General features: G+C 37.4%; 1 protein-coding gene across 6 annotated transcripts in view; it reads left to right on the forward strand.

Annotated features, from left to right (window-relative positions):
• FRMPD4 (FERM and PDZ domain containing 4) overlaps positions 1 to 12,048 on the forward strand; it is a 437,016-nt gene that overhangs the window by 201,571 nt on the left and 223,397 nt on the right. Inside the window, exon 2 of one of the 6 annotated variants that reach the window (XM_048860753.2) lies at positions 2,767 to 2,831. The exons of the other annotated variants lie outside the window; for them this stretch is intronic. The gene's annotated coding sequence lies outside the window, so the exon portion shown is untranslated. The remainder of the gene's footprint in view (positions 1 to 2,766; positions 2,832 to 12,048) is intronic. 6 annotated transcript variants of the gene reach the window in all.

Raw genomic sequence — 12,048 nt, forward strand, 5'->3', positions numbered from 1 at the left:
AGTCTCTAAGGTGCCAAAAGGACTCCTCGTTATATTTTAAACACTCGGCTGATTGTAAAATGGGATCATTTTCTGCCAAACAACAAGGTACTAGTCTATTTATGGTTCAGTCTGGCTTACATATACTACCTGTCCTTTCTTAATGAATCAGTTTTGCTATGGAAAAATTAATGGTTTCAGTGTGTTAGTTCTGACCAAATCCTATGATGCAGAACAGCTTATGAAATCTCCCATCCATTATCTGAACCTGTAAAAAAAAATCTATATATCATGGATTATATTCAGCTTCAGGGAATCAGTGACTTATTATATTGTGATTTGGCAGCCATATTAAAAATTAAATGCTATTTGGATTCTTGCCATGTGTATTACTTAAAAACTGAAAGTATCAGTAAACCAGGCTATAGAATAGCATTAAATGGGTTATTATTCCAAGCATTTTAACAGTCCAACAAGAAACTAATTTAACTGCACCTTCAGATGAATCTAGATGTTTTGCAAAAACAGGAGGAAAAGGGGAATGGGTTTTTAAGTGTAGTGTGATACCCCTCTTCCTCCTGTGGCCTCTGAACACATGTACAATCATTTGAGATAATTATTGGACAAAAAATATCAAGCAATAAATAAGTAAATAACATAAAACCAAAAAGATAGTGACAGTATTTTACCTGGACATTTATAGAATAGACCACTGGCTGCATGGTATTTTATCTCCAGTATATCTGTAACACAGCTAGTATCCTTTAGTCTCTGGAGGCCAATCAGTGCATCAACCATGGTGGGTGCAAAAATGAGCCCTAACCTTAATGTGAAGGAGGTAAAGATCTGACTAGGAGAAGACCTTGGGCGTTGTAGTCTTCACATTTCAGTCTTTACTCCCAATCCAAAAATAAGATCCAAAGTGTGCACACACATAGACCCTACCACTGCCTGGAGTAGTTCCAGAGTGGCTATGAGAACCTTAGCACACCAGAGCAAACATTTGCAACTAAGGAACACAAGACTTGTGGTCTCTGGTACCATACTGGACAAAAACCTCTCTTCCTGTCAGATGGGGAGATCTGAAGTGCAGTGGGACTATCCCAGATTTAATTTTATCTACGATTCTCATGCTGTGTGGACATGTTCAGACCTACTTTTGGGGTGAATGTCCTCCTTCATATGAGGTTAAATGCAATCAGCACAGCTACACTATTTTCCAGGCCTTCTCTTTGCTCATTCTAAACTTAAAAAGAAAAGGAGTACTTGTGGCACCTTAGAGACTAACCAATTTTATTTTCCACTCCATACGGCTAAATGCAGTGCCTTGCATAATGACAGGTTTTACCTGAAACCTGTCATTATGCAAGGCACTGCATTTAGCCGTATGGAGTGGAAAATAAAATTGGTTAGTCTCTAAGGTGCCACAAGTACTCCTTTTTCTTTTTGCGAATACAGACTAACACGGCTGTTCCTCTGAATTCTAAACTTAGTATATTACCAGTGAAAGATGAGACAATAAACTCTGATGAATCATCCAGACAAATCTCAGTAATGCATGCAAAGTCAGGGGCCTTGTGATTGAATTATGGTTTGTGACAAGCTCGTTATCCAAAGAACACGCATTAATCAGCATCAACTTTCCTATAGGGTCAGTCAGGTCCCTGTCAGCCAGTGTTCTATGTTCCACAGATGGAACCCCAGAGAGGACCAGAATAAATGTTGATCACTGGTCTACATCTGGAAAAAGTCTTTTGACCTTCACTTACCATGCCCACTACAAACTTTGGCGAATCAGTCCTCTCTCCCCTTCAGACCCAGTCTCTATTCCCCTGTTCCTCCAAATTCCTACTCTAATGCTTGTTGTTCTGCCCTTTTAGCCACCAGGTGGTAGCCATTAAAGGAACAGAACTGCTGTAGCTAGGGTGACCAGATGACCCGATTTTATAGAGAAACTCCTGATTTTGGGGGCTTTTTCTTATATAGGCACCTATTACCCCCACCTCCCATCCCAATTTTTCACACTTGCCCTCTGGTCACCCTAACTGTAGCTCAGTTAACCAGTAAGGACTTCCAAGTAAGTAAGGTCCATCTGACAGACAAAAGATTCTAGAAAGCAATGCATTACGGGCAAAGATGGAAGCATACAATCAAGAATCTTTTTAAACAACCTCAGATAGAATTTCCAACCCTCAAATCGATAGTCACCATCCTACCACAGAACTGCTGCCCTTCACCAGAGTAGGACACTTGCATTTGGAGGTCTGGGGTAGATGGATTCTGTGGACATCTAGCCCTTCTGTTACTGAGGTTAGTCACGTGAACCGGAGGCTATAGAGGAAACAAAGAAAAATACACAGGGATGTATCTGTTCACAGAGCTGGAAATCTAGTATCCCTTAAGAACATCCCTCATCCTCACAATCTACAACAATCCAGCCATCATACACCGTTCATAATTTAAAAATGTCCTCTCCCACGAAGCATTGACAAGGGCCTCTGTTCCTATTGTGGGAGGACACGATTAATAAATACTGTAAATAAAACCTCAGCCCTATCTTTCACTATGGGTGTGAAATGCCATGGTGGGACTTGGCTGTGGCAGAGTGACCACAGCCAAAGATTCCCCATGACCCCACCCTACCTTTTCAATATCTCACAGTACTGTCAGCTGAAGACTGAACTCAAACATTTCCTATTTCTTTAAATAGCACAGCTCTAACCCTTTGCCTCTCCCACTGTTGTCACAGCAAAGTTTTATTCGCTTCTTTTCCTTTGCTTGGAATAGATATAAAAAGGATGATGTGGGCAGTTCAAACAGAATGTAGTGTACCCCCATGTGATCTCATCCAGGTAAGGACAATTAAGATTTTTTTACTCACAGTGCTGGATGAATATATAGGATTTTTTGAGCAACAAGATTTTCCAGGAATATATTTGTGAACTCAATTGAAGGTTAATATAAATATGTGGGATGCTCTAAAGATATCATTACAGGAATCACTGGAATATGTCACAGTCATTTCAGGGATCAGAATAGAGGAGTATAAAATGAAATGGAGCAGTTCTATTCTGATCCCCAAATCTCGGCATAAGAAAATGCATAATTCAAATGATGATAACATCAGGGAACTGCATAAATGTACAGTATTATCAAGATCTTAAATATTAAAATAAAAAACCTAAATAAATGAAGTACATTTACTGACCTTTTCAGTTCCTCTCTCCTCCTCCTTAGTCTAAATTCAACTCCAAGAAAACAGAATCTTATGGCATTATACCTTTTTCTTTTTTCTCATTCAAACATGAGTCACTTTCTATGCAAAATGATAGATTTATTTGGTAGAGCATTTTGCCCATTACATTGTTCATTATTTACAGTAGAAAGGGGACAAATAAACTATAGCCAAAGAATGGGCGGCGGGGGGTGGGGGGCAAGCCTTTTACCTCAGACAGCTTGGAATGTATTTGAGGTCTTAAGGATTTCATGAAAAATTAATTTCCTGAAATGTGAATTGTTGTAACTCCATCCCGAGCATGGAGTTAAGTCTGTTGCTATTGTCTGAATTTAGTGATGCTTCAAAGAATGAGTATAGAGAGGTATATCATGTTTTAATTTTGTTTATTTTTCATTTCATGAAAATACCTTTGTGCAAGACTAGAAAAATTCCTACATTAGCTGTAGATGACAAGTCCCTTTTGGGAAGGAATTCTTTACTGTAAATGTACGGTTTTCTCTGTACCACATTGGTTAAAGAAGCCACCTCATGTTGAGTGCATAGTAGGAGAGAGACAGTCTGTAGGCTCTGATTGAGCCTACTTAACCTTGCAAGGGTAAGGAATATATCTGGCTAACTGCCATGGTAGAGCTATAGAGAGACAAGGTGGGTGAGATAATATCTTTTATTGGATCAACTTCTGTTGGTGAGAGAGAGAAGCTTTAGAGCTACACAGAGCTCTTTTTCAGATGTGGTAGAGCTATGGCAGTGATAATGAACCTAATGGTGCCTCTGAATGGTATGCACACCAAAAGCAGAGGTGGAGGGAATACGTGTACAGCATAATAGAGCTGGTCAAAAAAATTCAGATTTTGAAGTCATTTTCATTTCAAAATGAATTTTTTTATTTGTTTTTTGAAACTTTTTTTTTTTTTAAAAGTATTTAGAATTGGAATTTTGAAACTTCTGTGTTTTATTTTTCCCCAAACTCTCTTCCATACTGAATGCAATTGAATAAATAATGCTAGGGGTTTTTTTGCTTTTTCATTTTTTTCTTTAGCCACTGTCTGTCTTTTCAAAGTTCCTCAATTACTGAAGTTACCAAATGGCCAAAGGAAAAATGGAAAAAGTAAAAAGTGTGATGGGTAGAGAGAACATTATTCTATTGCAGTTAGTGACAAAAAGAAAAAAAGTGAGGGGGATTTTGAAAATATAAATTTCAAAATTTTCAGTGGAGAAAATGGAACATTTTAAAAAAGTGGAAGCTTTTCGCAAAAGCTTTTGCTTTTTAAAAAGACCATTTTCTGTTGGAAAAAGTTCAAATAGTCTCTTTTGACCAGTTCTGAATATTAAGTTGTGCTCTTACCTAATTGATTTTTGAGCTTCTCATTTATAGTAAATGATTTCTGTTTTATATTTTGAAATAAATATTTCTATAATCTACTTTCCAAAACTCAACAAATTCCCAGTCATTTAAATAATTTAGGCCAATTTCTGCCATTTGATGCTTGCATGCTGCTCCCAATTATTTGAGTTCTATAGTGAGTGTGTGTATTTTATTTATTTATTATAGATCAACAGAATGTAATGAAGAAGCCATTACATTCCCTTTGGTAAATATAAATGGGCTGATAGAACAAGTCTTATTTATTTGTGTTTATAACCTTACAAGCCAAACAAAGAGGATATCACAAAATGCTTGTAAAATATGCCAAATTATACCTTAATGATTACTTATAGCTTTCAAATTAACATATGGATCTTAAGAAGAGTAAACATGGAAATGTATAATGTAGATTTAGCTAATCTCTACTTTAGATTTGCATTCCATTTCCAGATGTTTGCATCAGTTGCTTTTTCTAGTTATCGAATCAATAGTGATAGAAAAATAGCCCACAATCCAGCAATTTTTCTTTGGAAAGAGACTGCTTGATGTACAGCTTTGCCCATTGCAGAGCACTAGATGAGGTACTGTAGTTTAAAAAAGGCATAAAATACTCTACCACAACAAATGGCAGGAAACTCTCTCTATACATAAAAGAGCCTATAATGATTAAATCATATTGCAGTGAATATCCAGATTTATTATGCCTTCAAATAAATCCAGATGACCTCAATTCAATAATTCTTGATATTCACCTTAACCAATGTTAGTACCTACTTATTATGTACTTGGAATCTGAAACACTTAAGTGTAAAATAAAGCCATTTTGGAGTTGTGTGAATATCAAAATGCATTTGAAACTGATAGGCATCTACTATTTTATTTTTGCCATCCTTTTAATGTCAACAATTTTGATATTTTCACATTTGTAGAGAAAAAAATAACTCTTGACAAAGGATCATATATAGAGAAAATATTTTTGTGTGAGTTGCATATCCTTGGGAAAAAAAATTTCAGTTTGTTCCCCTTTTTTGTTAAGGAGAAGTGAACTCACTTTGCCTAATTTTTCCCCACTTAAACAATGTGGGTGTAAAAAATGGAACTCAAATAGGGTTTGTATTCTACTTACAGGACATGTTAACTTTAAAAAATCACATTCTCTCTGAAAATTGTTGACCGAGTATTTCTACACATAGCACTTATGATTACTATGAATGAAATAGTAGAGGGAAAATGTTTTTGTTTTCCCCCCAATTTTTTTTCTTCATGCATTTGAAAGAACTCTCTATATACAGTGGTCAATTTCACGGTTTCTGTTGCAATAGTCAATTACTAGCTCACTGGTGACCTGGTCTTGTACTGAAATTCATTAGTGCGTAAACCTGTGCCAGTGCAAAGTTCTGTCTAAATCAATAGTTCTCTGCATGGGTACAGGGATCCTCCAGTAGTGGGTTCTCCTGTAGGATCAGGGCCTCAGTAAGTTCTCTCTTTCCTTTGGGTGTGGGTTTCTCTCCTTCCCCTTTCCTCACACTCACAACAAAAATGGGAAGAGAAATGTTTTGTTTTGTTTTTAAAGTAAACCGCAACAATTTGCAAGGTGTCTTGGGTGGATGTATTTTCTATAACTACTTTGGACTTTTTAAAGAAGGATTCAAGTTGAGGGGTCACTTTTAAGACACTGGAGGAAAATGGAGCAAGAGAAAATATAGGATGAGACAAGGAACAGAGCATGCTAGAGGGGAAAACACACAGAAGAGCCAACATTAAGGAGTAAAGAAAGGAGAGAGAAAAAGAATCAAACTTGTTTTAAAAATAAAGAATTTAACTTAAAGGGGAAAAAGAGGGGCTGAAAACTTTAACTAATTATTGGGGACATAAAACTAATTAGAGAGGTTTGCAAAACCTTGAACTCTACCAAGTTTCTTCTTTTATATGATTTCTTTCAAAATGGAAACACTGATTTTTCTGAGCTTCCTTTTTAAATGGGATTTTAAGATCTAACAATATCTGCTGCTTAAATCTTTGGAAAAATGTGTGTTATATAACTCAGGTTGGGTGAACTACTATTTAACATTTGTCTTTGATGTAAAATACAATGGAAAGTCTAATACTTGAACAATAGAGACAGTGTACATAAAAAAACGTGGATAAGTGCTTTTATATTACATTTTAGGTGCTTAACAAGAAAATTGTACAAAAAATGAAGAAGAATTCTCTAGTTTTGGCTGTAAATTACTAATATATGAGCGTTACAATGTTGGGCCGGAGGGGAGTCAATGAATGGGAAATGAAATCAATCAAACCGTACCAGATGGGCCTGTTCATGTTTTCCCCTGTCCCAGTTTTGAGCTGGATGTCCCCATATCCTTAGGCTTGCAGGATCTGAAACAGTCCTGAAGTATCCTCAGACTGCTGTAATATTGTATCATGATGCAACATCCTGCTGTGATGGTCAAACTTCACATTTTAGAGAGACAAGGTGGGTGAGGTAATATCTTTTATTGGACCAACTTCTGTTGGTGAAGGAGATAAGCTTTCGAGCTACTCAGGTACTGAAGAATAACTCTGTGTAGGTCAAAAGCTTGTCTCTTTCACCAACAGAAGTTGGTCTAGTAGAAGGTATTTTCTCACCACCACCACCACCCTGGTCTCTAATCTCCTGGGACCAACAGAGCTATAATACTGCAAACAAGCTTCAGTTATATAAGAAGGTAGGAAAGTCCAGGGGAAGAAAAGCCAGGTCAGTAAGAATCCACAGACATCACAGCATCGTGATGTTTGTGAAGGTGGTACAAGGTTAACCTCTTCCCTTAAAACTTCAGAAATATTTCAGTTACCACATGTGAGAAAACTTTCACCATGGGTGCCAGATGTGAAAATTGCTCCATATTTCTCCCATTTCAGTAAACAGAAAAAACATTTCCATTCCAGATAGTCACGGGGAAAACAATAAGGTAATCATGAATCCTTCACCCCAGAGTATCCACACAGTAATAAGTTATAGGGTGAAACCCTGGAAAGGCAAAACTGCCATAGGGTTTACCGGGGTCAGGTTTTCACCCACAGCATACCATACTGTTAGGGTGACCAGACAGCAAGTACGAAAAATCGGGACAGGGGGTGGGGGGGTGATAGGAGCCTATATAAGAAAAAGACCCAAACATTGGGACTGTCCCTAAAAAATCGGGACATCTGGTCACCCTACATACTGTAAGATTATGGTCAGCATTCACCCTCAATCTTCTCCACAATAATTTTGTCATTAAGCAAGTGGCACCCATTGACAAGTGAGGCTAACTCCTGTTTGGCTGCATCTGGTTTGCAGGCCCAAGAAGCATTTTACAAAACACCTGTGTGGGTCTGCAGTACCCAGGAAATAATCCTGCATAACCAGGCCATAGCTCACATACATACATTAAAGATCCAAGAATTTAAGGTTAATGGCAGTATATATGAATGAAAGCAAAAAAGCAAAGTGGAACTCTATATTGTGCTTGGTGTGATCTGATTTGGGCTTTTCCATATTTCACTTATTCTTTGTATTTTACATTTCTTATTAATTAATGATCTTTATTCAAGGTAACACGCAATTAAGGTATGTTTTGTTTTTTGCTTTAAATGAATGGTTGAAACAGCCCACTATTTGTTTTTGGGATATCGTTTAACAAGAATGTATGAATTGTGATATATTCTATCCAACAGCTAGAAGATTCTATTTTATATAATCTGTACAGTTTTTTAATGTCATTTTTGAGGATGGACTTTAATCATGAAAGCAATGTCTGACTCTATACAAGATAGAATATATGCTGTGACGTTCAGGCCTTTAAGAACTGCCAGGTTAAATAGTAAAAGACGTTTAAACATACCTGATTAATTATGGGTGCACCAAGGAAACCCCCAAATTCTAAGAAAGCCAGGAAAAAAATAACTTAAATTGCATGAGTGTTTTCAAAACTGTTTCATAAAGTTTTATATCCTGTTTCATATCAAAATGTGATCATCAGCTACTAGGCCAATATCTTTCCTCGATCTGGTCCTTTTAAAGTGAATATGAAGCTTAATAAAACATAGAAACATGCACAGACTTCCAGTGTAATCATGTCATGATGAAGTGCTGTATTCAGTCTAGTGAGCAAACACAATATAATTACCAGAAGTTTTCAGTGTGCTTCGTTGGTTCTGTTGTTGTTGGGTGTTGTAGTTATAAAAAGGTTTGTTGCTCCTCTGCATAGCCTGTGTGGTATTCTTATTATTTCAGTTGTATTTGATTTGGGGTTGTGTATTTGCAAATTGAATTGTGTTCCCAACTTCCATTTTAAATACAGCAAGAAGTTGTCTGGTTGTGCATCATACTGAGGAGAGAAGTATACAGCATCGAGAACGATTATGTTCAGGAGATACTCTGTAGCAGTTAAAAAGCAATGTTCATTCTTGCATAGTATAATCTCAGTATGAATAATGATTAATGTCCAGCAAAATGTTATGACTAGAGAATTAATATTCCTTCCTCTGAATCTGCATACAAACACAAATTCATAGACCGAACTATATTAAGTAGATACTGGTCATTTAGGTGGCAAAAGCCTCATTTAACCAAGGATGTCCAACTGGACAAAAATATGATCCTTAGATTTGGAGTGTGCCTGTGTGTGTCCGAACATGTTTTGTTTGCTTCCACAGTGACCAAAGATGTAAGAAGCTCTTTTTTTGAAAGAGGAGATTTATTTATTGATTTAGATATATAGAAAATACCTCTATTATGTGAAAATTTGCCATTTGACTTCAATGGGCCCAGGATTTCAGCAGTGGTGATTGTGACAATGAGTGATTCACATCAGTCCAGGATCAAAATGATAGAAGCTCCTGGGCTGGAGAAACTCAGTGAGGGTAATTCAGTTAATTGAAATGATATTGCAAATTATTTTATGTGTGTGTCTACATATCTTATAAATATATATAAAATAATCCTCAATATCACTTCAGTTAACTGAATTAACATATAGATGGTACTCAGCAAGGGATTCTGTTTCATTTGAATTGCTATCTTTAAAAAGCTGTAAAATTAAAACAAAATGATTTCTGCTGTATATCTCTAAAATGGCATTGGGAAGTAGTAGCTAAGTGAGGCATCTCAGCAAGGCCACTAGAGTTGAATGAATAATTGATTTTTTGGTTCACTTGATTTTCCAAAAAGTCACGTGGGGAGGGGGGGAATAGGTTGGGGTTTAAACTGAATTTGAAAATTTCTGAAAAATTTTGGTGAATCATCAAAAGAAGTCTGTTTTGGGTTAAACAAAATGTTAAATTCCATCGAAAATGTTTTGTTCTGTTGGTGTTTTTAGGGTTAGATTCACAAAATGAGGGGAGGAGAAGCTGCTACTGCTTCCCTCATAAGCTTTAGCCCTGTGGTTAAGGCACTCACCTGGGGTATGGGAGATACTTGTTCAGTTCCCACTTCTGCTTGCTAGAGAGAAGGGATTTGAACTTGGGTCTCCCACAGAATGGGTGAACATATTTGCTCCAGGCTGTGGGGCACTCTCAATCTCACCTATTGAAGCTGTTCCACTGTGGATAAAAAAAATTAAATAGTCATTGGAGCAGGAACATGAATTTGGGTGTCCCATCTCCCAAGTGGGTGCCCTAGCCACCAGGCTATAATCATTTTCACTCTTTCTTTGTCCCAAGGTCTATTTATTGATACAAAGTGGAACAACTTCAACAGGAAACTGAGAAACACGTACTGTAGACTGGCCTGTAGCCCAGGGGTTTGGGCACTCTCTTGCTGAGTAGGAGACCCAACTTTAAATCACTGCTTGAATGATAAGATCGTTCAATTATACGAAGCTAGAGGCTGCATTAAACAACCAAACACAGCTTTAAAGTAATTATAGAATGGCTCTCAACTTTCTTTCTCTCCTGACCCAATGATAAACAACATGTTATTAAGGAATATATTTTCAGGGATCACTGAAAGTTAGTTTTCAGAGTAGCAGCCGTGTTAGTCTGTATCCGCAAAAAGAAAAGGAGTACTTGTGACACCTTAGAGACTGACAAATTTATTTGAGCATAAGCTTTTGTGAGCTACAGCTCACTTCATCAGATGCATGCAGTGGAAAATACAGTGGGGAGATTTATATACACAGAGAACATGAAACAATGGGTGTTACCATACACACTGTAACGAGAGTGATCACTTAAGGTGAGCTATTACCAGCAGGAGAACGGGGGGGGGGGGGGAACCTTTTGAAGTGATGATCAAGGTGGGCCATTTCCAGCAGTTGACAAGAATGTCTGAGGAACAGTTGGGGGAGGGGGGGAATAAACATGGGGAAATAGTTTTACTTTGTGTAATGACCTACCCACTCCCAGTCTTTATTCAAGCCTAAGTTAATTGTATCCAGTTTGCAGTCTCTCGTTGGAGTCTGTTTTTGAAGTTTTTTTGTTGAAGAATTGCCACTTTTAGGTCTGTAATCAAGTGACCAAAGAGGTTGAAGTGTTCTCCGACTGGTTTTTGAACGTTATAATACTTGACGTCTGATTTGTGTCCATTAATTCTTTTATGTAGAGACTGTCCAGTTTGGCCAATGTACATGGCAGAAGGGCATTGCTGGCACATGATGGCATATATCACCCCTGCTCTCCTGCTGGTAATAGCTCACCTTACCTGATCACTCTTGTTACAGTGTGTATGATAACACCCATTGTTTCATGTTCTCTATGTATATAAATCTCCCCACTGTATTTTCCACTGAATGCATCCGATAAAGTGAGCTGTAACTCATGAAAGCTTATGCTCAAATAAATTTGTTAGTCTTTAAGGTGCCACAAGTACTCCTTTTCTTTTTGAAAGTTAGTAATGCTTATTATCTCCCTCACTAATTCATTTCCATTATAGCAGCAGAATACAATTCTTCTGTACAGTTTGGTGTCAGGCAAAATCTGGCTGAGGCCATACAGATTATAATGAGAAGAAGGTAGAATAAGGTCTTAAATTTCAGGGGGCACCCAAAGACAAAAATAGATTATGATTATATCCCACCTCTCATTTGGAAAAGCGTCTGCCCCTTAGATTTACCTGGGAGACTATTTATGTAAAAGTTAACATTAAAGGAACACCAGCTTCAAAGGAAATAAACATTATTTGATAAATTGATTTTACACATCTACGTTATTGTTGTTCAGGAATAGTATAGGAGAAAGAAACAATTTGCCTAGCAGAAGGCTAAAGGAAGCTGATGATGGTAGATAAACAAGGTTCTGTGCATTTAGGTCTGCCATGTGAAACAGGCTTGGAAGTGTTTGCCTGAATCCTTCCCGCATCTTGCCTCCAACCCGCCCCCTCTCACCAGGCCCCCTCCCCCACTTAGCAAGTACTGGAAAAAGATTAAATGTGTTCTGCTGACTGACATGTGATTTGTTACACAGGATAGATATAAGGGAGATGGGAGTGGCTGTCTAGATGGAA

Source organism: Caretta caretta, chromosome 1, assembly GCF_965140235.1.
Source record: "Caretta caretta isolate rCarCar2 chromosome 1, rCarCar1.hap1, whole genome shotgun sequence".
Classification (NCBI taxonomy): Eukaryota; Metazoa; Chordata; order Testudines; family Cheloniidae; genus Caretta; species Caretta caretta.